This window comes from Talpa occidentalis, unplaced genomic scaffold (genome assembly GCF_014898055.3).
Source record: "Talpa occidentalis isolate TD23 unplaced genomic scaffold, MPIMG_talOcc4v2.1, whole genome shotgun sequence".
Lineage (NCBI taxonomy): Eukaryota > Metazoa > Chordata > Mammalia > Eulipotyphla > Talpidae > Talpa > Talpa occidentalis.
This window is the reverse complement of record NW_026555331.1, coordinates 99,030,075-99,057,743: the sequence shown is the minus strand read 5'-3', so window position 1 is coordinate 99,057,743 and position 27,669 is coordinate 99,030,075. Positions and strand designations below refer to the sequence as shown.

Here is a 27,669-nt window from a genome sequence, read left to right as displayed (position 1 = left end):
TTCCATGAGGCGCAAGACAAACTTTTTCTGTGCATCTATTCAGCATGGTCCAATTTATCTAAGGTTAGAATGTGAACTTTATAAAGACTAGGGTTTCTTCATTCTTCATGGCTTCGAATATGTGTGCATTACTTAATTAATAAAAAAATTAAATAATTCACTCCCCTAGTGCTATCTTCTTTTCCTGGGCAGTTGTAAGGAAAAAAAAATATTACTGTAAAGCTCCCTTTCCATTCATTTTTATTGGGGTTTAGGAGAAAATTTCACATGAAAGTATGCAAAAATGGAAATCGTAGGCAATTGTGAAAAAGAGTAACTATTTGAAAATAATCACACCATTCAACAATAACAATAGAGGGCCTCCCCGGTGGCGCAGCGGTTGAGCGCTGGGTTGCGAAGCTGCCCGCAGCCTCTGTAGCGCCGGTTCAATCCCCGGCTGCTCCCCGGTCACCGGAGGAGGGTCCCGCATGGCGCGCAGACTCTCCTGCCGCCCGCTGCTCCTCTCAGCAGTGTACTTCGGTCCTTCTGCCTGCTCTGCTCCCCGCTCTGGCTCTGGTGAATCCTCTCACCCTCCCGCACTTCCGACTGTACCCAGTGCATGTATAAACAAAACAAACAAACAAACAAATAAATAAATAAAACATGCCTCTATTAAAAAAAAAAAAAATCTTTAAAAAAAAAAAAAAAACAATAACAATAGAGCATATTACAAGAAAAAATAAATTGGTTACTTTAAAAATAAATGGATTTTATTTTTCTTTTCCAAAGAGGCACTCTTCCTTTCTCTCACCTACTAGAATAGGCACTCAGCCACAGTACAAACAACCCCCTTTTGTTGGGATACTAAGTAGAAATATTGTAGAAAAGTTAAGGGTTACTTCTTAAAAGAAGATTCTAAACAATTCTGGGAATCTGAATGGAAAAGTCAGTATCACAACACACAAAGTTAAATTGTATTTATTTTTATTTTTTTAAAGATTTATTTATTTATGTATACGAGAGCTGGGGCACAGGCCAGAGGTGTGGGGAGTAAGAGGATTCACCTGAGACAAAGCAGGAAACAGAACAGGCAGATTGACCAAAGTACATTGCTGAGGGCAGCAACGGTGAGTCAGGAGCGGTCTGCTACGCCACTCAGGTTGCTCTCTGGCCAGGTGGGGATGGAACTCGTGCTGCAGAGGCTATGTATGGACAGCTTCATAGGTTGCATCTTAACCCCTTGTGCCACCAGGGAGGCCCACAAAGATAAATTTTATTTATTTGTTTATTTTAAAGATTTTATTTATTTATACAAGAACTGGGGTACAGGCCAGATGTGCGGGAGGGTGAGAGGATTCATCAGAGACAGACTGGGGAACAGGCAGAATGACCGAAATACACTGCTGAGGGGAGCAGCAGGCGAGGCAGGAGAGGTCTGCTGAGCCATGTGGGTTGCTCCGCGGCCAGCGAGGATGGAACAGACAATGCAGAGGCTGTGGACAGCTTCACAGTGCTGCGTTCAACCGCCTGTGCCATGAGGGGGGCCCACAAAGATAAATTTTAATGAAGCTTTTTCTTAAAGAGTAAAAGCAAATTGTAAGAAATAAGCATAATTTTTAGAGAACTAGTATGTTAATAATATAGGAAACCTTGTAAGTTCAGGACAAAAAGGGAAAATTAGATAAATATTTAGATTATGATAATTAAAACATAGGGTTTCACTATATTATTCATTTCTGTGACAAAGCCTGTTATATTTATCATCACATTTTAGTCACATTTGCTAATCACATAGAGCTTTCTAGGTAGGATATACTGTATAAGTGAAACAAAAAGGTAAAGAACAGAGAGCATTTTTTACAGACCCCAACCCTTGTTAAGCAAATAGACATGAAGCTCTATAAAAAAGAGGTTGCTAACACTTATGTAATAATACTACTAACATAATAATAATAATGCATTCATGCAGGGTTGTGTATTTTCCAAAGTGCTTTTATATTTATTATAGCTTCTTTGATATCTCCAAATAGTAAGTATTCATTTGGGGTCCCTGAGGAAAATATATTCTTCGTTCAAACGTTTCCTGGGCTATCTGGCTTTGTTTGAGAAAACTCAGCCCAACCCAGTGTATACTTTACTCCCAACCATGAGTTTTGCTCTCCAGACAGCATGATAAAATAGCAATCCATTGGAATATGAAAGCAGACTACACTGCTATAAATTAGTAAAGAAAACATTTTACTAAATTTCAAATTATTTATCTTGGAAATATAATTCTGCAAATCCACAAAACAGTATTTTTTGTGGAACTAATAGCAGCTGACAAAAATCTATATTCCTTTTTCTGGGCACATGACTACCAAGTTTGACCACATTCCCCAGTATCCCTGTGGTTAGGTACAGACATAGAATGTGAGAAGTAATAAATTCCACTACATGGTCTAAGATTTAGGATACTGAGCTTATTTTTCAATCTTCTTTTCCTTTTCCAGCTGAATAAAACTGGATAGAGGGCAATCCTACTTTGACTAAGTAGATAGCAATAATGTCTTAGGAGATGCTTATATAAGCTGAAAATGTACCTGGATCCTTGAATTATCTCACAAAGCCTAGCTGCCCGGAATAGTTCTGGCTATAAAAGAGAAAAATAGGCCTGTGTTTCTTAAGCCATTATATTTAGTATAAGCATATCTTTAACATTACATATTTTCTTTGAAGAGACAGATTTTTCTCATGATAATAAATGTTATATATTTGTCAGGATACAGTTAAGTGATACGCGATACAGGTCATAATTGTTAAATGGAGCAAAAATACATAATCCATACTGGTTTCCAATCATGATTCATGCTGATAAATTAAGCTTACCATCCATGTATGCTTATAAATTTAAATCATATTCATAAATAAAATTTGGTAATCTTGAGCAGTTAGATAAACAGTTTTTTAAAAAAAAAAAAGATTTATTTATTTATTTATATAAGCACTGGGTACAGTCAGAAGCACAGGAGGGCGAGAGAATTCACCAGAGCCAGAGCGGGGAGCAGAACAGGCAGACTGACAAAATACACTGCTGAGGGGAGCAGCTGGCGCGGCAGGAGAGGTCTGCGTGCCATGTGGGACCCTCGCCAGCACCCAGGGATCGAACCGGCACTGCAGAGGCTGCGGGCAGCTTTACAGCCCAGCACTCAACCGCTGCACCACCGGAGAGGCCCTGTTGTATTTTGTTTGTTTGTTTGTTTGTTTGTTTGTTTTTATTATTTATACAATATCTAGGGTACAGGCCAGAGGTGCAGGAGGGTGAGAAGATTCACCAGAGACAGAGTGGGGAGCGGAACAGGAAGACAGACCAAAAGCACTGCTGAGCAGAGCAGCTGGCATGACAGGAGAGGTCCGCCTTGCCATGTGGGGATCTCCCTGGCCAGCTGGGAATCCAACCCACGCTGCAGAGGCTGCAGAGAGCTTCACAGTGCTGTGCTCAATCCGCTGTGCCACTGGCCCTAGATGTACAGCTTTTTAAAGAAAATCAGGAAACACAGGAACCAAAATACCATCAGTGTTCACATATTGAAGAGATTTGGTCCGTCTCTAAAAATATCTAGCATCTGATAAATGTTTTGAGATTTAAATATTCAGTCTTAACATGAGGTACCAGAAACTATAAGGTGTAGTAAAAGTAATACTAAGAGGGACATTTTTTAGCAATGCAGGCCTACATCAAGAAAAAAGAGGGGCCTCCCCTGATGGCACAGAGATTTCCCACACGGCGCGGCAGACCTCTCTTGTCATGCCCGCTGCTCCCCTCAGCAGTGTATTTCAGTCAGTCTGCCTTTCTGTTTCTTGCTCTGTCTCTGGTGAGTCCTATCACCCTCCTGTGCATCTGGCCTGTACCCTGGTTCTTGCATGAATGAATAAATAAATCTTTAAAAAAAATAAATAAAAACAAGAAAGATCTCAAATAAATCATCTAAGCTTATATCAGGAAACTAGAAAAAGAACAAAGAAAACCAAAAGTCAGTAGAAGGAAGGAAATAATAAAAACTAGAGGGGGAATAAATGAAAGAGAAATAAAAAAGACAATACCAAAAAAAGTCAATGAAACCAAAGGCTGGTCCTTTAAAAAGATAAACAAAATAGGTAAACTTCTAGAGTGAAAACTCCAGTGGAATCAGAAAGGAAAGAGAGGTTACAGCAGACATCAACACAATACAGAGGATCATAAAAGATAAACTGTAAACATCTTTATGCCAGTAAGTTGAATAATCTATAAGAAAGTTTTAGAATCAACCTCAGGCCTCCCAGGTGGCGCAGCAGTTGAGGGCTGGGATGCGAAGCTGCCCACAGCCTCTGCAGTGCCAGTTTGATCCCTGGCCAGCCGCCAGGCGAGGGTCCCACATGATGTACAGATCTCTCCTGTCACCCGCTGCTCCCCTCAGCAGTGTACTGTCAGTCTGCCTGTTCTGTTTCCCGCTCTGGCTCTGGTGAATTCTCTCACACTCCATCGCTTCTGACTATACCCAGTGATTGTATAAATAAATAAATAAATCTTAAAAAAAAAAAAAATAGAATCACAACCTCCCAAGATTGAATCAGGATGAACTAAAAAATTTGAGCAGATCAGTTATCAGCAAAGAAAATGAACCGTATTTAAAAAAACATAAAAACATTAATTTGAAATGATATATGTACTCCTCTGTTCATTGAAGCACTATTTACAATAGTGAAGCTATGGAAACAATCTAGGTGCCCAACAACATATGAGTGGATCAATGGTATAGCTACACAATGGAATAATACTCAGCTATATAAAAAGATGAAATCTTGCCATTTTTTGAAACTATGGATGCAACTGGAAGATATTATACTAAGTGAAATAAGTCAGAAAGAGAAAAACAAATACAGGACCATTTTATTCATATGTGGAATGTAAGGAAACTTTGATAGGGACAAAATAAAAACAAACCCTTGAAATCTGAATGCAGAAATGAGGAGGTGGGTGGGAGTGGGAACAGAGGTGGGGAGGGTGCCCAATGGATTATGATGAAGGACTATTGGGGTTTTTGTGGTGAGCATGGAGTGATAATATACATTTGTAGAGATGTGGGCCTATACCCCTAAATGCATATACAGAGTTGCAAACCAACATTACTTCAGTAAACATAATAAAATTTTCTTCCAAAAATAATTCAGTCTTGAGATTTTTATAGTGATTTTCACATTTATCTAGAAAATAGCTTAGGAAGATATAAAGCATATTTTATGTCTCACATCTGACATCCATGCACTAATTAAGAGCAATTTTCAGTCTCACTCATTTATTGCTGACTCTGCAACAAATGACAACCCTAATTAATTTTGGGACACAGCAGGGCTTTGAGGTCCTTCATCTACTGGAAATGCTTATACTTGTGAAATGTTTATTTACTTGTGAAATTTACTTATAATTAGTTAATCTGGGGAGAGGTAACATAACTGAAATTTTTAAGCAGAGAAGGGTTTTTGTGTAAAAATGAAGTTTAAAAGAGAAAGAATATGCTATGTAAATTTATCTCATAAATAATTATAACATTTACTGAGCACCTAGTATGTTTGAGGCACTATTCCAAATATTTTACACATACTCATTGTATCCTCACAGCAATCTTGCCAATAAGTGGCAGAGCTAAGATCCAATCCAGAAAGCCTGGCCCTCTGTCTCATAAGGACTAGCATAAAAACAACAATTATACACTATAGAATGTTTTCATGTTTGAACCTAGATCTTTCAATCCCAGTTCATCCTCTTTAGTTTCAATAAGTTAATGTGAATTTATCCATATTATAAATGGTCTGATAATTACTATTTGTTGTTATTTCTTGTTGCATTCCCAGCACTTAGAACAGTGCAAGGCACACAATGAGAAATGGTTAAATATTTATTGAGTAAATGCACAAATTGATGAAGTAGGTCTTGAAACTTGAGTAGAATTTTGGTTTTACTTGTCAGTCTTGAAGTCAGGAAATCAAGGAGGGAGATACTTCTTCATATTTATTGGTGGGCATTGGTCTATCTGTGTGAAGGTTGTTTGCTTACTGAGTATCCAGGGAAAAGGGCCTAAGTATACACATACACACAAAATGAAAACCTATGTCTTTATAAACACTCATACATGAATGTTCAAAGAAGTATTACTCACAATAGCCAAAAGGTAGAGACAACATAATATCAATTAATTGATGCATGGACAGGCAAAATATTATTCATTCAAAAATATAAGGAATGAAATACTGATATGTGCTACAACATGGGTAAACTTTGAAAACAGTACACTAAGAGGAAGAAGCCTGTCACAAAGATCATGAGGTATGCAATTCCATTAATATAAAGTATCCAGCATGGGCAAATCTATAGTGACAAAAGGATTAGTGACTGGCTTGGGTTGGGGGAAGAGGGGAACAGGGAGGTTTGGGAGGTGATAAAGGGTATGAGATGCCTTTTGAGGGATAAAAATGTGAAATACACTGATGGTTGCACAACCCTATGAATTATACTAAAAAAGAACACTTTAAATGACCGAACATTATGACATCTGAGCTATTATTTTATTTATTTGTTTGTTTTATGGGTGAGGTGGTATACTGTTTACTTCAGTAGAACTAAGAAGCAAATTCTCTGAAATGACTGGATTTATGTGCAATATGTCCAATGGAAATGAGGGCTTTTAATGCTTTCACAACCTTAGTCATTCATATTAATAAAGTAACAACCAGTCATATAAAACAAGAATCAAGAATTTTAAGAACAATTAAATACACGACTTGTTTTCCCAGGTAAAATGAAAGTATATTTTTTTATATTCCCCACCACACCTTTAAGATAACTTTCAGACTACCATAGAATAGGAAATAGCCTTGAGTTAAGACATAAATAAAACAGACCACAAACTTTATTAAAAGTAAATGTAATATAATCTGTACAGATAGCAAGTAGTGGCAATTTTATTTGCAGATAGTATAGTACTTGAAGTCAAGTTCACAAGCTATACCTTCACCACAGTTTTGGCAAAATCTTTAATTATTGCAGAATTCAGCTGTGCTAATGTGCTGGTTTTGGCATGCTTAAATGTGGCATATTTGTTCTTGATAGTCACTTGTAAGTCCATGATTCACCATGACTATATTCAAAGCCAGGTGTTGCGTAAGAAGAAGGGATTCTTTAAGTGTATGACAGGTAATGCTGTAGAGTTAGTATCCATTCACCAATATCAAGAATTTGTACTGCTAAGCAAAAAGATCCTGATGTAATTTGAGACAGAGGAAAGTGCAATATATTGCAGTCCAACATATTTCCATCAGTTATTTGGCCAGAGTATGTTGCTCAACATCTACATTTTTTTTTTTTTAAAGATTTATGAATTTAGGCATACAAGAGCTGGGGTGCAGGCCAGAGGTGCAGGGGTTGAGAGGATTCACCAGAGACAGAGTGGGCATCAGAACAGGCTGAATGACCAAAGTACACTGCGAGGGGAGCAGTGGGCGAGTCAGAAGAAGTCTGCTGCACCATGTAGGTTGCTCCCTGGCCGGCTGGGGATCAAACTTGTGCTGCAGAGGCTGCGGACAGCTTCATAGATCTTAACCCCTTGTGCCACCAGGGAGGCCCCAACATCTACATTTCTAATCTTGAATTAGGATGTAGAATTAGAATCTTGAATTAGAATCTAATCTAGAATTAGAATTCCTCTAAAGGAAGTGCATAAACAGAGAGTAATGCATGCCAAAATTTAAAGTGCTCAAAATCTTCATTTCAATCTGATTTAGTGTTTGGTGTAAGTGTTAGTCACAAAGGCAAAGGTGATGAATTCTAGAGGGGACATTTCTTCATACACACTTGCAATAAACATGGCAATAACAGCAATAAGCTGCAGCATCTTCTTGGGCACACAATTATTCTGCATAAACTGATCAATAATGGAAACAGTCATGTACATGGTCTCCTGCAGCAATCTGAATTTCATTTGAACCTGCACCAGTCAATTAGAATGGCTTTCATGTTTCCAGTGACTTCCTGGTACAGTAGATGTTTTGGTTTAACAGTTTACTCTCCCTCTAGTTGTCTCCTATATAAGCATATCTATCTTTCTCATATAAGTACTATAAAGCTTTGAATCAGTTCCATCTTCTGTGTCCACATTGTTCACTACAAGAATTCTATCAGAGGGGCCTCCCTGGCAGGACTATGAAGCTATCCGCAGACACTGCAGCACGAGTTCAATCTCTGGCCTGCCAGGGATCTACCCACATGGCATAGCAGACGTCTCCTGACTCCCTCCGCTGCTCTCCTCAACAGTGTATTTCAGTACATCTGCCTGTTCTGCTCCCCACTCTGTCTCTGGTTAATCCTCTTATCCACAGCATCTCTGGCCTGCAGCCCAGCTCTTATATACATAAATAAATATATCTTTTAAAAGGAAAATTCTTCTGCAGCATATCCAGATGTTCCCACTGGGCTTGGAGAGGAACCTTTCAAAATATGTTCAAAGTTTTTCTTCTTTAATAGGTTCAGTTTGAGCTCAGGATGAGGTTCAGGTTCCCACTTTGGTTCTGGCTCTACCAGAGGTACAGGTGCCTTTTCCATAAGTTTTGGTAGTTTTTAGTAATAACTTTCCCAATAGATAAAGGTTTCATTTCCATTTTCAGAAGCTCTTTGGACTGTAGTTGTTCACTGGCTTTGTTACCCATGTCTCCAAGAGCTGTTTTTGGCCTCTGCCTTGGGTTTGGAGGCTGCAGCAGAGGCCACAAGCACACACTTCACCCATGTTACAAGGATCTTTGCCTCATTTTGAGCAACAATTTTTGTACTGGCGATCCAGAGGGCCATGGCTTCCTCTTCACGAGGCAGTATTCAGTGGGAGAAGCAAAGGACGGGAGTCCCACATGAGCCCAAGACCTGAACCCACCGCCTATTATTTTATTTTTAATGAGTTGATTAGGAAAGTCCTGGAAAGGGGTAGAAGTTGAAACAACCATTTTCTTCTTTCTTTTGGCTGCCCTTTAAGAGATTCCTTTTCTGAAGAAATGTCTTTATTTTCTAAACTCTTGTAAATCTGTTTTCCTCTGACCTCTCTGTCAGCTTCTAAATCCCAGGGAATTAGTTTCCTTGGTGGAATGATTTTTAATTGAATGATTTCTGTTGATAATCAGTGGGTTCTTAAGTAGTTGATAATGGAGTCTGATGGTTTTGGCATTGACCAATTCTTTCTCCCAGGCAATTAACCAAATAGGGCCTATTTATTTCACAAAAGAATGTATTCATATTTACATGAAACTTTTAGAATGAAACCCTTACCGCAATCTAGTTCTTTCTGTGTTCTCTGGAGTCCTTTAAGCAGCTATTCTGAGCTATTAACTATAAGGACATTTCTCATGTGTATATAATATGTCACCCATATTATATGCATGAAGATTACATAGACAAGAAAGACTTCTTCCTTAAGGTTATCTTAGTTTAGAAAAGAAAGTAATCATGAACTAACTCTACATGCCATAAGAGAAATCCAGTGAACAGAGAACAGAGTTAGCAGTCACCAGATAACGGAAGGGAAAAATGAGAGACGGGAGAAGCAAGTTGAGGAAGCTGTCAATAAGCAGGTCTTACCAGATTTATTGGATTTCACTAAACAACAGAAGTGAGGCATCCTAACACAAGATGAGAATAGGCCATGACTTGGGGTTGTTCACATATTCTATTACCAGGCAACATAAGTTACCTGTGGTCTAATAACCTCAATCACCCTCCTCCATGGGTATCTATCCTGTCCATATTCTAGCCCTCTCGGTCTAATCAGACTACCAGGGCCTTGCCCTTCACCCCATATTAAACAACTTAAAAAGGGAACTCAGTAACTGGCTCCATGCGCTAACTCATATGCTCTTCATTTTCATGCACCCATAATTCTACGTGAGACAATTCCATTCCTGCCATCTTTCAACTACAGAGTAGGGAAATCAGAGTTGGCAACACTTAACCAGTGGTGATGCTTTGCCGTTTCACACATAAGCTCTATAAGGGTCCTATAAAAGCTAATTACCAGGGGACTCCCTGTGGTGCAAGGGGTTAAGTCGGAGCACTATGAAGCCATTCACAGCCACTGCAGAATAAGTTCAATTCCCGCCCAGGGAGCTAACCCATACATGGCGTGGCAGATGTCTCCTGTCTCGTCTGCTGCTCCCCTCAGCAGTGTATTTCAGCAGATCCGCCTGGACTGCTCCCCACTCTGTCTCTGGTAAATCCTCTCAATCCCCACACCTCTGGCCTGCACCCTAGCTCTTGTATGCATAACTAAATAAATCTTTAAAAAAAAAAAGAAAAAGCTTATTACCAGAGGCATTGGGTATGGAACATAGCTTAGTCTAGAAGAGTTGCTGGAAACTAGTAAAAGCAAATCTGAAAAGCAGCTGTCTTACTGGGTTGAACCAATAAGACAGGCCCACAACCTCTGCATACACCCACTGTACTCTTCAGGTAGTGATAGCATATGCTGCCTTGGAATCTGCAGTGGCCACACTCTCCACAAACATTACTTCACAGAATCAGGGCAATGAAACTGGGTTACCAAAGGCGCTGAGAATTCAATCTTTGGTTCTTCAGTAAACTTGTTGCCATTAATTCCAACTATACTTAACATAAGATCCTCATTCTCTATTAAACAAAACCATTTCCTTGTTCACTGTTTGATGAATTTGTGAATGCCTACTGCTTAGACTATCTGAGCACCTTCTTATCAGCTACACTACTGGAACTAATTATTAATCAATAATTAAACTCATATTTTAGTTTCTTAAAATGAAGCAATGGTTGAATATTAATACAAAATGAGTAATTATAATGTATCAATATTATAGTTGCTAAAATCTCAAATTCCATTTATTAATTTTCCTTATGCTCTTATATTTTTCTTGTACTGAACTTGATTCCAACAGCAACATAATGATTCTTCCAATCATACCTCAATCAGGTTACTTACCATCCCTACTACAAAAATCATGCAGTATAGGAGTCAAAGATTTACGGAATCACTTTTCAAAATAATTCATTGAATGCATTAGCTGAAATATTATAAACCTCACAGAAATCAGTTGTACTTATACTTTCTCTTGTCGTATGATTTGAAATGCTTTTTAGTTCTTCAACAATTTTTTAGGGAAAAAAAATTTTATAGAAGCATGTTTCATCAGTGGAAGATAAAAAGACAAAAATATAAGATATAAAAATACATTTAAGAGGAGGAAAATGACTGATAGCATTATGGTAAATTGGGAATGAGATTCATATTTAAATTACATTCAAAGATAAAAATAGATTAACATATTACTTTAAATTTTAAAATGAACCATTGCAGAACAAATCATATTCAGTTTTTTTAAATATTCTGATTTTATTTTCAATATATTTCAAGTTCAATGATAAGGGCAGACACAAAGTACATAAGTCAGAGTCAACAGTCACTTAACTGTTCACATCAACTGGTTTCCTCCTGCTTTGAAAACATAAAAGGGTTAAAGTGGATTGTGATGAACTTGTACATTCCATTTGAAATGACAATTTTGTGGTTAATGTGAAACCACCACAATGTTCATTGACTCCTACAGGTCACTTTATAAATTCAAACTATGGTCTCTTAGCAAAAGATAGATGGTACAGGGAAAATAGATCAACACTCCCTGTATGTCACTGGATGAAGCAGGAAGTTCCAATATACTCCCCCAAAGGTCTTATGAATTATTTGGCTGGGATTGCAAAATCATAGCCAGGGATCTGGCAGTAATTCAAAATAACTTTAAGAAAGATTATACATAGGGACCAGGCTGAATTTTTTGAAAGATTGTTTTTTGATTCTGAGATATGCTAAGTCACTTTAATCTAGTATCTATGTCATAGAATTTGATTGTTGTGGTTGTTGCCACTTAGTTATAAATGAGAAAGGTATTCACTCATGCTGAATGAGGATATTTATATGTAAATAGAAGATGTTTTGCTTTGGCAATACCACTATTCCTGGGATTGAAGTGTATATAATTTTACAAGGGCAACAGCAGCTACTAAAATAAAAAACAGAAATCACAATTTAAAAAGAACCAAGATTTGATGTATTTTGAATATTAACTTCTTATGTTATGTCTAATAATGCCCAGAAACAAAAGAATTAGAAGTAATCTAACTTACATATATGATTCCATGTGTTCATATGATTCCATGTGTTCATAAACTCAAACCATTATTTCACAATGACTATTTAAAGAAAAATACCTTCATCAAAACATTTTACCAAGTATATCTTATCCACAATCCCAGGGTTTTATTTGGTTTTCTTCTGAACCAAGATAATAAACCCCTGCAGTTCTGCAACTTAATTCAAAGTCTTTCCTTCTAACAAGGTAACCAGAAGTGATAAAAGCTAGAAGTTATATTAATAAGATTTACTATATACAAATAAAAAATCAGAGTCCATCCCCAAAATTTCACATCTCAAGCTCATCATTCTTGATGTTCATTTAATTCATTTGCGCATTTATTTAGTATTTTTCTACTGCAAGATAATGTATGCTGGAAGGGAAATAAGGAGGTCAGAAGACTGTCATTTCTCTCAAATGAAGTGAAGGAGACAGATATATAGGTCCTAGGAGGTGAGTAATTTTAGCCTCTTAGTAATCCTGCAAACAACATCTTTGACTCATACACATCATTTAGAACTCAGGTTAATTCCAAATCTACTTACAAGGGGAACAAATATTTCACATTTCCATAAAATATTTTCTTTTAACAGTTGTCTTATGACAAGTTCTGTTTTTTAAAATACTTAGAGCACTGCAAAATGTTATCAAAATATAAGTAATCAAATGTTTATCATTTTGTAGCTAAAACCTTAGAGTTAAATTGTTGGGAGTCTATGATTAAGATATACTTTATGATTCAATAAGAATATTCCACATCCCATATTCCTGTGGAAAAAAAAGTTGTTTTGTATTTTCAGTGTCACAATAATCCATTACTCGATATAATATAGAAAAAGCAGTATTTGTCACAGTCTTAATTTTTAGATGTTCCACACAATATAAAAATGACTTTTAAATACACACTTTTGGGAATGCTGTTACTAACCTATCTGCAATTTTTGAGATTTTTGTATAAATTTTTGCTTTGGTGCTACTATATATTTTTGGATATGAGTTGAAACAAAAATATTAAAGGGCTTCTGGGGTCTCTCTGGTGGCACAAGGGGTTTAGTCTCAGCACTATGAAGCTATCAGCAGGCTCTGGAGTTCAATCCCAGGCCAGGGAACTAGCCCACATGGCACAGCAGACCTCTCCGGTCTTGCCCGCTGCTCCCCCCAGCAGTGTATTTCAGTCAGTCTGCCTGTTCTGCTCCCTATGCTGTCTCTGGTGAATCCTCTCACCCCCGGCACCTTTGGCCTATACTCCCAGTTCTTGGATCCATAAATAAAATAAATCTTTAAAAAAAAAGGGGGGGGCCTCCCCTGGTGGCGCAGTGGTTGAGCCTTGGGCTGCAAGGCTGCCCACAGATGGTTCATTCCCCGACGCCGGCAGCGAGGGTCCCAACCAAAAAAAAAAAAAAAAAAAAGGGCTTTTGAAAGGTCACCCCCAGCCTAGTGAAATTCAATCAGTTCCCAAAGTCCCAATTATTATATTTCCCACACTTACTTACAAAATCTCACAGTGGCAGCAGTTTCGAGAATGGAAGGATGGTCGGGAAATGGCCATCTACAGATTCAGTATCTAAAAGGCAAATGCAAATACCAAAATGAGATATGCCAGAGAATGAGCACAATCCTTTATAAGAAACTACACTAGAGGGGGGGGCGTCCCAGTTAAGTCTCAGCACTTTCACTCTACTGCTTGAGTTCCATTCTTGACCAGGGAGCTAATTGACCCACATATTGTGCAGCAGACCTCTCAGGTCTTGCCTGCTGCTCCCCTTGTAAGTGTATTTCAGTAAACCCGCCTGTTCTGCTCCCCACTCTGATCCTGGTGAATCCACTCACCCCCTGCACCTTTGACCTACACCCCAGTTCTTCTATGCAGAAGAAAAAAAAAGAAAAAAGAAACTATATTAGAGGGAAGATGTTGAAAAAGTCCTGGAAATGTCATCCCGCTATATTCTCTGCAAAAATTAATGCCCACTATGTACAGCACAAACAATGCCAAGCACTCTGCTTTAGGTATTTATTCCTCACCACTGTATGGAATGAATACTACTCTACTCTCCTTTTTACAGATAAGAAAACTGAGAATTAGAGTTATGTAATTTGTCCAAGATAACCATGAACATGAACCAATATTCAAATCTCTGTACTCTTAGTAAACTCTACTTTAACATTTCACATCAGGGATATGTCAGTCATTGCTATCATACTGAACCTTTCTATGGCATTCCAATATCAGGAATTCACAAGGATAGTGGACAAACTAGGGCAACTAATGAAATGTTATTAAGGGATCAATATGGAAATCCCACATTCCTCCTGTTTATAGAGATACTGAAAATCTGGGATGAAAGATAGTATAGTAGCAATGGAGCATGGAATTTGTAGTCATGTTTCTCAAGTGTCTCCATGATCCAAGCCCTAGAAAACTAACCTGGTCTGCTACACACTTATAAATTGATATCCAAAACCAACAAACCAAGTGCCACAGAATCTAGAGACCCCTTCATTAAAATTAAGATTGAGATTAACATATTGTCCCATTTGACTGAAAAGTTTAGAAAAAGTGAGAGGTCACAAGAGGGCTATTGCCAGAAGAAAGCAGGAATGTCATTGTTATTTTCATGAGGCAAGTTTTTTAAGAGTAATGCCGATGCAGACTGCCTGGGGTCACCTCTTAAAAAAAAGGACAAATTCCATATAAGAGGTCGTTTGCTCCTAGATAATCTGGGATGGACTGGCCTAAACCAGGCCTGACTTTCTCTGGATATTTAATATGCTTTTTCTTCTGAGAGCCCTGTTCACACACACATTACCCTTGGTAGCACTGTGTTATAAATGTGTACAGAGAAATCCCACCACTGAACTGCTTGAAGATAAAGACCATACCTTTCTTCTATGTATGCTCAGCACTAAGTAGAGTGCCTATTGTATGGTAAATGCACTATAGCTACTAAATGAATAAATGCACAAATAAACCAACTAAATCAATGGGGAAAGCTTTACAGATCCTGCAGCAGCCAAAGGTACCCCTATAGTTATTTAGGATTCAAAAATGCCATCCATTTGAATGCACTGACTGCACATTCAATTTTTTAAAAGTCTTAATGAACTAACATTGGATTAGGTGTATGGCACAAGTATACTACATATTTTTTTTTGCCACAGTCTTTTTTTTAATTTCTTCTTTATTTTTGCATAGAACTGGGGTGTAGGCCAGAGGTTGGGTGGTGAGAGGATTCACCAGAGACAGAGTGGGGAGCAGAACAGGCAGATCTACTGAAACACACTGCTGAGGGGAGCAGCAGTTGAGACAGGAGAGGTCTGCTGTGTCATGTGGGTTAGCTCCTGCTCAGGGATTGAAATCATGTTGTGGTAGCTGGGGATAGCTTGATAGTGCTGATACTTAACCCCTGCACCACCTGGGAGGCCCAATGTTGATTTATTGGCTGTGAGAAAACATTTTAATTTGACATGGACTCATCTTATTTTTGCCTTTGTTATGCTTGTCTTTGGAATGGAATCCCAAAATATCTCTAAGGTAGATGTCATGGAGTTTGTCTGTTTTCTTGCATTTATTTTGTGGTTTCTGGTTTTATACCTAAGTCTTTCAACCATTTTTAATTAATCTTTGTAAATGATGAGAGATAATGTATAGTTTCATCGTTTTGTATGTCCCTGTCCATTTTTCCTAACACCATTTATTGAATAGACTTTCCTTGGTGTAGTCTTAGCCCCTTTGTCATTGAATAGACTTTCCACTGTGTAGTCTTAGCCCCTTTGTCATGTATTAGTTGTCCATATATGTGTGTTTTTATTTCTGGGCTCTCAATGCTTTTCTGCATTTATGTCTATTTTTATTCCAAAAACATGCTGTTTTAATTACTATTCCAGAAAGTGGATAACATATTTCCATTTTTATTTTTATTTTTTTGTTAAGATTTATTTATTTATTTATTTATACAAGAACCAGGGTATGGGCCAGATGCGCAGGAGGGTGAGAGGCTTCACCTGACAGAGTGGGTAACAGAACAGGCAGACTGACGAAATACACTGCTGAGGGGAGCAGCAGGCACAATAGGAAAGGTCTGCCCCTTCATGTGGGACCCTCGCCGGCTGGCTGGCCAGGATTAAACCGGCGCTGCAGAGGCTGCGGACAGCTTCATAGCGCTGCGCTCAACAGCCTGCGCTACCAGGGGAGGCCCTCCATTTTTATTTTTCTTACTCGAAAGTATTTTTATTTTTAATTTTTAATGAAGCACCATTATTTTACATTCTTGTTAGTTTTTTGACAGTATAGGATTTCTCCCCTTAGATGTGGTCAGCATAGCTCTCCTGCCATGAAAGGACCCATTATCCTCCACCATAGTTCATTGTACTCTCACACTCCACCTTTTTCATCACTTTCCTTCCTCTCCCTCTGCATGCCCCAAATCTGTAGTCAGCTTCCAAGGGTTTGTTTTTAAAGTTTGTCTTTGTCTGACCTTTTGTTTGGTTTCTTACTATTCTACCTGTAAGTGAAACCATCTGGTATTTATCTTTCTCCTTCTGGCTTTTTTTTTTTTTTTTTTAAGATTTATTTATTTATCTATACAAGCACTGGGTACAGTCAGACACGCGGGAGGGTAAGAGAATTCACCAGAGCCAGAGCGGGGAGCAGAGCAGGCAGAAGGACCGAAGTACACTGCTGAGGGGAGCAGCGGGCGGCAGGAGAGGTCTGCGCGCCATGTGGGACCCTCCTCTGGTGGCCAGGGAGCAGCCGGGAATCAAACGGGCGCTGCAGAGGCTGCGGGCAGCTTTGCAACCCAGCACTCAATCGCTGTGCCACTGGGGAGGCCCTCCTTCTGGCTTATTTTGCTTAGCATAATCCCTTCCAGCTTCATCCACGTTGCTGCGAATGGCATGAGTGTGTCTTTTTTGATCACATGAGTAGTATTCCATTTTGTATGTATACTACATCTTCTTGAGCCATTCATTTGCTCTGAAGCATGTAGGCTTTTTCCATATCTTGACTAGTATAAGTAGTGCCACTATAAACAGAGAAATGCAGGTTTCCCTTCAAATTAGTGTTTTTGTGTTCTCTGGGTAGATACATAGGAGTGGAATTGCTGGGTTGTGTGCCAGATCAATTTTTAGTCTTTTGAGAAAACTCCACACTGCTTTCCTTGGGTCCTGACCAGTCTATGTTCCCACCAACAGTGTAAGAGTGTTCCCTTTTCTCCACACCCTTGCAAGCATTTGTTATTTCTGGTTGTTTTTTTTTTTTTTTGTTTTTTGGGTTTTTTTTTTTTGGTTTGTTTTAATATGAACCATTCTAATTGGTGTGAGGTGGTATTTCATTGTTTTGATTTACATTTCTCTGATAATAAATGCTAATGAACATTTTTTCATATGCCTGTTCACTATCTGCATGTCTTCCTTGAAGAAGTGCCTATTTAGTTCTTCTGTCCATTTTCTGTTTGTTTCCTTTTTGTTGAGTTGTATGAGCGCTTTGTAGATCTTCCATCTCAGTCTCTTGTCAGATGTATGGTGTGCAGATATTTTCTCCCATTCAGTAGGGTGTCTCTTTGCTTTGGTTACTGTCTCTTTTGTTATACAGAAGCTCTTTAGTTTGATGTAGTTCCAGTTGTATATATTCCCTTTTGTTTTCCTTGCTGCTGGGGACAAATCCACAAAGGTATTTCTGAAGTTCATGTCACAGAGTGTTTTACCTACGTTTTCTGCTATGTATTTTATGGTTTAAGGTCTTACATCCAAGTTTTATCCATTTTGAGTTGATTTTTATATTTTTATACTTTCATGTCAGGAACACTTTGGCTATTTGGTGTTTTTGTAGCTCCAAATAAATTTTATGACTTTTTTTTGTGAAGAAAATCTTTGAGATCTTGATAGGGATTATGTTGAATCTGTACTGCTTTAGGTAATATGATTCTTTTAATGATGTTAATTCTTCCAATCCTTGAGCAAGGAATGTCTTTTTTTTTCTTTGTATCTTCTATTTCTTTCAACAATGTCTTACGAGTTTTCAGTTAAGGGCCTCCGGGGTGGCGCAGCGGTTGAGCTCTGGGTTGCGAAGCTGCCTGCAGTCTCTGCAATGCCTGTTTGTTCCCCGGAGGCCAGGGGAGGGTCCCACTGTACCCAGTGCTTGTATAAATAAATAAATTAATTAAAAAAAAAAGTTTTCCGTTACATTTTGGTTTAATTTTGAAACAGTATTTTATTACTTATTCAGTAGCACTTTAGTAGTGCTAAAATGAGTTAAAAGAATTGAAGCACATAATGTATTACACTAGAACAGATGAAGAGTTTTAAAGACATAAACTATATATTCTATAACAAATTATACAACCTCATCAAACCTCAATTTTCTCACCTGCCAAATGGGGGTAATAAATTACCTACCTTCCTTAAATGTTTAATTGAGTGTGTGTGTGTGTGTGTGTGTGTGTGTAGCAATTTAAGATTGACAAATAAAAGTTCTATATAATTATAATTAATATTAAATTTACTCTCCAAACATCAGGAAATAGTTGTCTGTTCTTGCATAATATATAATTAAAACACTTATTATGAAATTAGTTCAGTAGTACACCATATAATGGCCCATAATTTATTTGTTTTCAGAAAGAAATGTAACTAGTGATACTATCTAATAAGGCAAGTTAGAAAGCATTTAGTTACCCAGTGCCGGCACTCACCAAATAGTTATCATTTTACATTTGATTTTAATTAAATAATTATGTAGGAATTTAGACATTAAATAGGACTGTAAAGAGGTCAAAATCTAAGAGCATCAAGATAAAGCAAAAGAAACACCAGCAGAAGGAAAGGCTTTTAGTTTAGTACAGGTTTGAGAGAGCATTGCTTTCCCTGTAACTACCAGTGCTAAGTAATTCAACTTATGCCCTTTCCCCCCCACTAATAATAGCACTAGATTATATCTACTGTACATGAATCATGAGTGAGTATGAAGAAAGGGTGCTATAGAAATTATTATTTAAATAAATCTACCAAGAACTTTAGTGCATGCTATTACACAAGGAAATAACAGTGCCACATTAAAAGTTTAAAACCTAAGACAATTGTTATAACACCAATGGAGGCATTTAGTAAATATTGAAGTAATGTAGTCCTATAATACAGGGCTCTGAATCCTGTTTACTTTGGTAGTATTCTGAATTTATGTAATGTGCCCTACCTGCTACTTTCCAGTTATATATTTGAGATTCTTACCCTTTACTGAAAATTCAGGGAAAACGGGGAGAGGTGCCACTAAGTTTTAAGCTCTTTTTTTTTTTAAGGTTTATTTATTTATACAAGAACTGGGGTTTAAGGCAGAGGTGCAGGGGAGGGGGGGAGGTGAAAGGATTCACCAGAGACAGTGGGGAGCAGAACAAGCAGATCTACTGAAATACACAGCTGAGGGGAGCAGAGGATGAGACAGGAGGGGTCTGCTGTGCCATGTGGGTTAGCTGCCTGGCCAGCGGGGATGGAACTTGTGCTGCTGTGGCTGGCAATAGCTTGATAGCACTCTTTTAACCCCTGTGCCACCTGGGAGGCCCCAGTTTTAAGTTCTTAAACATATTCTAAATAGTGCTTGTGTAGTCAATGTTTCCGTTTCAGCTGCAGGTTAGAATCATGTCCCAAAACTCTTGGGGGAGCATTCAAAACCCCAATGCCCAGGCCACATTCCAGGCCATTTAATTCTATTTCTGAGGGTCATGACCAGACATTAGGATTTCTGAAACTTAAAAAGATCATGAAGCTACATTAAGGTCAAAACCACTGAGATTCAAGGGAGAAGCCAAAGGATGGATAATGCATCAGGATTATGCATTTAAATCCACAGCAACTGAGCAAGGACTACCAAGTAACACCTTAATAGATGTCTCATTACATTGTTTCATAGGTGTTTAGGTAGAACAGAAGGGAGTGATTAAGGCATTTTTCTGATTTTCTCTGCTGCTGAACACTTAACAGTTTGGAATAGGAACAAACCTTAAAGAAAAATAAGGGTGAAACCTAAGAGTTACTTGAAGCTGAAGTTCTGATGTCGATACTACTGGATTTACATTTAATACTTCCATCTTGATAAAATCAACAGTACAGTACTAAATAGCTAACAGACAAATCTCCCAAATAACAAAAGAACTTCTAATTTATTCCCAACAATTAACAGGAATAAAAACAGCTTTATATTTTTTCTTATTTATTGTTTCATGTAGTATTAATTCCAACTACACCAGTTCAAGCCCATGTGTGCATTAATACATATAGAAATCTTATACACTGTTATTTGTGTGGCTAAGTTTCCTAAGGCAAGTAGCTAGGCATGGTATCCTTTGGCAAAATACTACTAGGTATAGAAAATAAATTTGAGGGCCTCCACTGGTGACACAGGCAGTAGAGCACCACGCTGTGAAGCTGTCAGCAGCCTGCAGCACCAGTTCGATCCGCCCAGCTGGTGAGGGTCCCACAAAGCATGGCAGACCTCGCCTGTCTCGCCCGCTGCTCCCCTCAGCAGTGTATTTCATCAGTCTACCTGTTCTGTTCCCAGCTCTGTCTCTGGTGAATCCTCTCACCACCACCTCCCCCTGCACCTGTGGCCTGTACCCTGGTTCTTGTATAAAATAAATAAATAAATCTTAAAAGAAAAAAAAGAAAATAAACTTGAATTTCCAAATGGGAAATATTTTCAGAATTCATCACTATCTCCCATGATTTATGTTTAGAGTGTCTTTCTAGGAATTTATGTTGCTATTTATTGGCCCTCAAGTCTGCTTCCTTGGAACTGCCCCAACCCCACCTGTGAAATGATCTCAATTTACAGAGCAAGAAATTAGAATTAGTAATTTTTCATCAGGATTATTGAGATGATTATATATGAATTCAAACACACACAAGCTAATTTCACTCACTCTCTCTACACTCAGCCAGTGAAAAAGAAAGCTTGAATGAACTTTGACCTTGCCTTCTTCCACTAATTCCAGCTCAAAGCTACAGTTTGGCCAGAACCAGCCCATCACCAACCAATAAAAAAAACCATTTGATTGTATACTTTCAAGTTACTTTGACAGTTCCAAGCCATTGTGACTTCCAAACACAAAAGACTCTTTGCTTAGGTTCCCCATGTCTTATTTGGGAAGTCAACAGATTAGTCTGTATTTTGGAAGGAAACCTAACCAGAACCTTCCAACTGGATTCTCCTTTCCTCTTTCATTTACTAACTACTTCTGGCTATGCAAATGCATGCATGTGCATGGCAGAACATAAATCATGGCCAAGTTTGACACCACTGTTTTATTAACAAATACAACTCAAAGCAAAATAATTAAATGAGGACACATACTAAAATAAAGATTCCAATGACCTTTAGACTAAAAAGTTCTGCTCTGCAAATAAAGAGAATAATACAATTACAGGATAGTGCTTGTACAGACTTGCTGAATATGTGATGAAGCCTTGACTAGCCAGCCTGTTGTCTCATCTCTTGCATCCCAGAAAAGATTGAAAAGAACAAGACAGCTGTAGTGTCCCCACTTTGAGACTCACTGAAGAATGGGATAACAGATGTAGAGTCAATGCCTCAAAGTAGGCAGGACTTTATCCCTGACCAACAAAAGAGGGTGACAGTCTTAGAGCCCCATTACTTTAAGAAAAAAAATTTTTGAAACCTTCTGTCTCTTTTATATGATACTAGTACAAGACAATATTTACTGATGAGATCTCAGAACAACATTTTACTTGATATCAAAGCAAAACACCAACTAGTTTTTTTTACTAACTTATTACCTTTTAATTCTATCTATATTTCACAAAGACATATATTGTCTGCTACTGTTCTATGTTTACCTTTATCACATGTCAAATAAAAAGGGCTATTCTAGATTCATCTTAAGTTTTACCCATCAAAAATCTGAAAAGCAAAAATTTTAATCTTCAAAATGTTCCACATTTGTTACATGTGTCCTCTTATAAATCTACCAAAGTTCTCTAGTTTTGTCTTCTTGTAACTCTACTGATCCCAAATAATAATTTGAACAATTCATTAAATACATATTCTATTCTTTTACCATATGTTATATTAGTGACTTCCTGCTAAAGAGCTGTATATGTCCTCAAATCAGGGCATCTACTGCTTGCATTTGCCTAGAATAGGTGCTCAATAAATCAAATGATGCATATACCATATTTAATTGTATCCTCAAAGACTTGGGGAATTTGCATGGCAAATAATCTCCCTATGTTATAAGTCAGACTGAGGCTCCAGCAGGTTAAGTGATTTGGCATCTAAGCTAACTCAGAGAATCAGTGAAATGCTCCATAACAGTCCTATTATAGCTTCTAATTCTATTTACACCTTCTCCAAGTGTATGGAAAAGTATGTCAACTGTACAAGTATTTTCATTCTTAATTTCTTTCTGTCAATCAGTTAAAAATTCCAAAGGACAGAGACAATAACCATCAGTACTTGTCAAAACATGGATTATAATTTAGGTTTACATTCTGAAGCTTAGATTAAAATTATTCATACTGCAGTTCTTTGTTTAATAGAATTAACACAATTATCAACATTTTTGCTTCGCCTTGACAAGTAGTTTTAAAAGATACTTTACTGAAAGATATTGGAAAGAATCATGCTTCAAAACGTGAACTACATTAAAAAAAAAAAAACTATATTCATACAAAATAAAGTGACAGTGACCCAAGGAGGTGTATGTATAAAATGTAATATTCCTGTTAATTTTTAAATAGAGTTGTATGAATTTCACACATAGAAACTGCAAAAATTCATTGACATTTATTTGTAAGATGGTTTCAAGATCCAGGAATTTTATAGAAGTTTTCTTTCTATAGAAGAGAGAATAATGCTAATGAGTGAATATTAAGTATAAGACACTAACACTACAGAGGTAAATAAGTAATTATATACATTTCCAAAAGTGGGATAAATCACACATTCAGTTATATAATAATTCAAGGACTTGTAAGAAGCAAGATGTACTTGAGTGTTCAGATAATTACTTTTAATTAACAAGTCTGTGTCATAAAAATCCCAGAATATTTTGTTAGAAATATAAAAATATTCAATAAAGGAAAAATATGGATCTTTAAAGATAGAAGGGGTCAACCACTGGAAAGAGGAAAGGTTTTACTTCTTTTGCCTACTCATAAAAGCTAAGTCTAGACATTCATAATTACACCAATTAATTGGCCATTTTGGCTAAATTATGTAAATTGTCTGCATACTCTTCTCAAAGTACATAACTGCCAATGCTATTTTCACTTTGGTCAAGTCTACACTAGCTGGCAAAATGAAGTGGATAATTAATACAATTATTCTGATAATTTAGATCAAACATTAATTAAGGTAAAAGCAGATTTATGGGGGAGGGGCTGGAAACAGAATATAAATGTTCCTCTTGTGTTCTATAAGCATGTCGAAAAGATTTTCTATTTCTTGAATTGTTTTTGAAATCTGGTTTCAAAACACTTAGTGTGCATTGTTTCTATAGCAATTCCTTAGTCAGAATCTCAGGTTCTATAATTCCCAAGATGTCTAGGTAACAGAATGGTATTTTAGAATTGTTATAAAGAATCATTATAGCTCCATTCGCATAAATCTCATTTCCTAAGTTCACTGACAGCACTAGTAAAATTTACCCACATTCTCAACTCAAAATTAAGTCATTGAAATATTTTTAAACCAACACTAGGAATATTTTCTTTATAATGGCATTATAGTTATGCAAACGCCCTTTTCCCATAAGTGTGCTGAACCAATTACAAGAAATGCAATGATGTTCATAATTTACTTCAAATGGGTGGGGAGAGAAATAGATATATGTGCGTGAATTAACAATATATCTATCTAGATAAATTGATAGTATGTTGGTATTTATCATCTATCTACTTACCTAAAGAGAAAAACAGAAAGAGAAATTTTAAACAATTGTCTCAAATTATTAATGATGTTAACCTAAATGAAGGGAATGTGGATGTGCTCTGAAATTAAGTGTTTTATTGTACTATTATTTCAACTTTTCTGTAGGTTTGAAAATTTCAAAATAAAAAGTTGGAAGAAATATACATTATAAGTTTCATATAAAATAACTCGTAACTATTCAGTAGTCATCAAACCCACATGAATATGATACCCCTGAGATGGAAAATTCAGCAGTACCTCATTTCTTAAAACCATACTGTGAAATCTATAGTAAAGATTCTTTCCAAAAGGTCTTAAGTGAGCACTTTAAGATATTCCCAAGGTTTCCCATGCAGGGTATAGTTAAAGAGCATTCCACTTGAGATCCTTGCCTGAAAGGCCCTATAGAATTGCAAAGTATCATTATTAAGCAAATGTTCCTGGGCCCTTGGGTGGTTCACTTAAAACACATTTCACTGTATTGAATATTCAATGCCAAAAGCACACTGTTCAGTGTTAAGATTTGCAATTTAAACCCAGTTGGGAGAAGTAAAAGGTTCTTGTAATTTGCCTATATGGTATTGCATTGATGTAGTAGCTTTCATTGATAATTAAGTTCCAAAAATATGAGTTAGATTGTGTGAACAATGGAGGAAAGCTAACCTTTCTATTATAGCCTTAGCTCTTGACTTCTTGTATTTAAGATTACAGATGCTCCATTAAATCAATTTTGTGTTTAATCTCCTCTTGAAAAACAGTGAAAGTAAGTTCCCAACTTTCTTCCCTTTGAAAGAACCAAAGTATTTGACAATGAAAACTACAAGGCTCAAACCAACTGATTAATACCGCCCACTGGGGATAAGAAAAGTTTAATGTGTCCCTTTTGGGTAGTTTTCCTCAACTAACTCTCATTGGTTTGGAATGTCAAATTATATTCCACACTAGATTTTCAAATAATTTTTGGAGGAATCAGATTTTACAGGCCAGGGAGTATGTTTAAAGTAAGATTAATTGTGTTGGGTATACTTTTAACAAAATCAGAATTTCTCCATTGTAATGTGACGTAAAAGTCACCTAGTTCCCTTGCCCTGTTTTAAAAGTTTTTAGATCCCTCGGTAAAATATAAAGATTCAGAACAGAGAACAGAAATAAATACACACATGCATGCATACCCAAAACTTACAAAGAAATCAGGGGATGGTCATTACATCAAATTGGAATTACTTGATTCCCTTTGGATTTGCTCTGGAGTGGTCAAACCCATCTCCCTGCTTTAGATTCTGGGGAAATGGCCAGCTGATCTATCTGTCCCCTCACCTTTCCCAGCATCAGTGGTGCTGGGAATACACCACAGCACGTGGTCACTGTCAACTTTAGAGCCATGGAGAAAATCCAGCTTATACTCAATATTGAGTTTACCTTGAAAGGCAGTAAAACTACCTTGGCAATGAGAGCATAAATGGTGCGTTTAGGGCCTCTCTGGTGGCGCAAGGGGTTAAGCACAGCACTGTGAAGCTATCCGCAGCCTCTGTAGCAGGGGTTCGATACCCCACCAGGGAGATACCCACATGGCAAAGCAGGCCTCTCCTGTTTCGTTCGCCTGCTGCTCCCGTCAGCAGTGTGTTTCAGTCAGTCTGCCTGTTCTGTTCCCCACTCTGTCTCTGGTGAATCCTCTCACCCCCTGCACCTATGGCCTGTACCCCAGTTCTTGTATGCATAAACAAATAAATTTAAAAAAAAAATAAACGGTGCATTGGGAGATTTGGGTGGGAGATCCCGCCCCCCCCCCCCATTTTTACAGCAAGGGAGTGGTGAGGCAGGAATGGTACATCAGTGATGCTCTAGTGTGGTACCCAGATTAGCAGCTTCAGCATCTTGTGGAAATTAGAAATACAAATGATCAGGCCCCACCGCAGGGCTACTTAAGCAATCGGTTTCGGTCCAGCAATCTGCATTTTACTTATCCCTTTGGGTAATTCTGATGTCTCCTCGCTAACAGAGAATAGAGAATATACATTTTCTAAAGCAGCTCTAAAGTCCAGTCTAGTCCAACCTAGAGGGGAAGGCCAGCGAGCAGGAGATTCAGCCACCGTGAGGCTAGGGTGGGTCCCAGGTCGTCTGACCTGTCCACGACGCCCTCCCCGCACACAAGCCCCCGTGGTCGCTGCCCGCCCCGCCCCGCCCCACCCCACCCCATCGCACCCCACCCCACCGCACCCCACCCCACCCACAGCCTTTCCGCCCCCAGGCAGCGCCCGCCGCCCAGCGGGAATCTGGTCGGCAGCCCCAGGCGAGGCAACCCCTCCGGCGGCCGCGCGTGCCGGCCGCAGCCCCCTCCCGCCCGCCAGCCCCTTTGTCCGCCCCGAGGGCGGCACCTTCCCGCCCGCGGGGTGTGCGAGCCCTCGGGGGGTGGGAGAGGAGGAGGGACGGGGGAGGGAAGAAGGAGGAGCGGGGCGGGCGGCTGAGTGCAGGGGTGGGGAGCCGGCGGGGCACACTACACTCCCGTCCCGCCCGGCCTGTGGAAGGAGCTTTTGTAGCCGACTCGGGAGTCCGCGCGAAACCACCGCCCCGGGGCGGGGTGGCGCCTCCCCCTTAGCAGGAGCCGACGCGGCCTTCCCGGCCCCGGAGCCGCGGCGGCCTGCGCGTCCCGGCCCGGCCTAGCGCGGAGCAGCCGGAGGCGCTCGGCGGGAGAGCGCGGCTAAGCGGAGGGGAGGGCCGGAGGGTGGAGCGGGGCGGGGCTGGGCCGGGCCGCGGCGGAGCCGAGCGCCCGCTCCTCCGCCTCCCGCGCCCGCCGCAGCCTGGCCGCGCGGGCGTGCGGGCGGGCGGGGACGCGTGTGCCCCCCGGCGGGCGGCCTGCGCCCCGGGCTGGGACGTGCGAGGCGGCGCGGGCCCGAGTGCAGCCCCGGCCGCGGCGGGCCAGCGAGACTCGGACGGGCGGCGGCCGCGGTGGGGGGGTTTGCGGGGGGCGGAGAGCAGGAGGCGGGGCGGGGCGGGGCGGGAGGGGGCAGGCCGGGGAGGGAGGGGCGCCGGTCAGGGAGGGGAGCGCAAATATTGTGACTGCCGGGTACGGAAATCATCCGGGAAACTGCCGGAGCGCCCCGCACCCGACTGCTGGGACCCGACGGCCCCTCTTGGGAAGGTCTCCCCGACGGCGCCCATCCGGCCGTCGCTCGTCGTGCCCCGTCCGGCGGCGGCTGGGGAAAGTTGTCCACGACTCACCTTTTATTCTAGTTCCCCAAAGACAGGCTATTAATTAAGCTGACTTCTGGGGAAGCTGCAGTTCCGGAAAGCGCGGGGCGGTTGCCACCGTCTGAGGCGAGGTGAGGGGGCGCCTCTCCCGTCAGTGCCTCCACCCCACCCCCGGCGTTTCTCGCTGCCGGCCTCTTAATCTGATCCCTTAGAGGGTCGTCGCACAGAAAGGGGACCCAAGGTGAATGTTCAACTCTGGAGGGCAAAACACCCCTGGCCTACGTGAAACTGAAAGCGGGAGCGCGCCCTAAAGTTGCCCGGACAGTTGCTCGCGGGACGCGCGGATCCTCGCGGCTTCCTGTGCGCGGGGCGGC

At 39.6% G+C, this 27,669-nt stretch overlaps 1 long non-coding RNA gene and 1 pseudogene across 10 annotated transcripts in view; both read right to left on the bottom strand.

The window, feature by feature from the left end:
* Positions 1-27,657, bottom strand: part of LOC119248466 (uncharacterized) — a 495,811-nt gene extending 468,154 nt beyond the window's left edge. For 9 of the 10 annotated variants that reach the window (XR_008550761.1, XR_008550755.1, XR_008550757.1 and 6 more), the window contains exons 1-2: positions 27,326-27,657; positions 13,683-13,753 (exon numbers count right to left, since the gene is read on the bottom strand). This is a non-coding gene — a long non-coding RNA (uncharacterized LOC119248466). Of the gene's footprint in view, positions 1-13,678; positions 13,754-27,325 lie in introns of all 10 variants that reach the window. The other variant, XR_005125930.2, reaches the window with a different exon arrangement.
* Positions 6,959-8,836, bottom strand: LOC119243211 (G2/mitotic-specific cyclin-B1-like; annotated as a pseudogene).
* Positions 27,658-27,669: the final 12 nt, after the last annotated feature.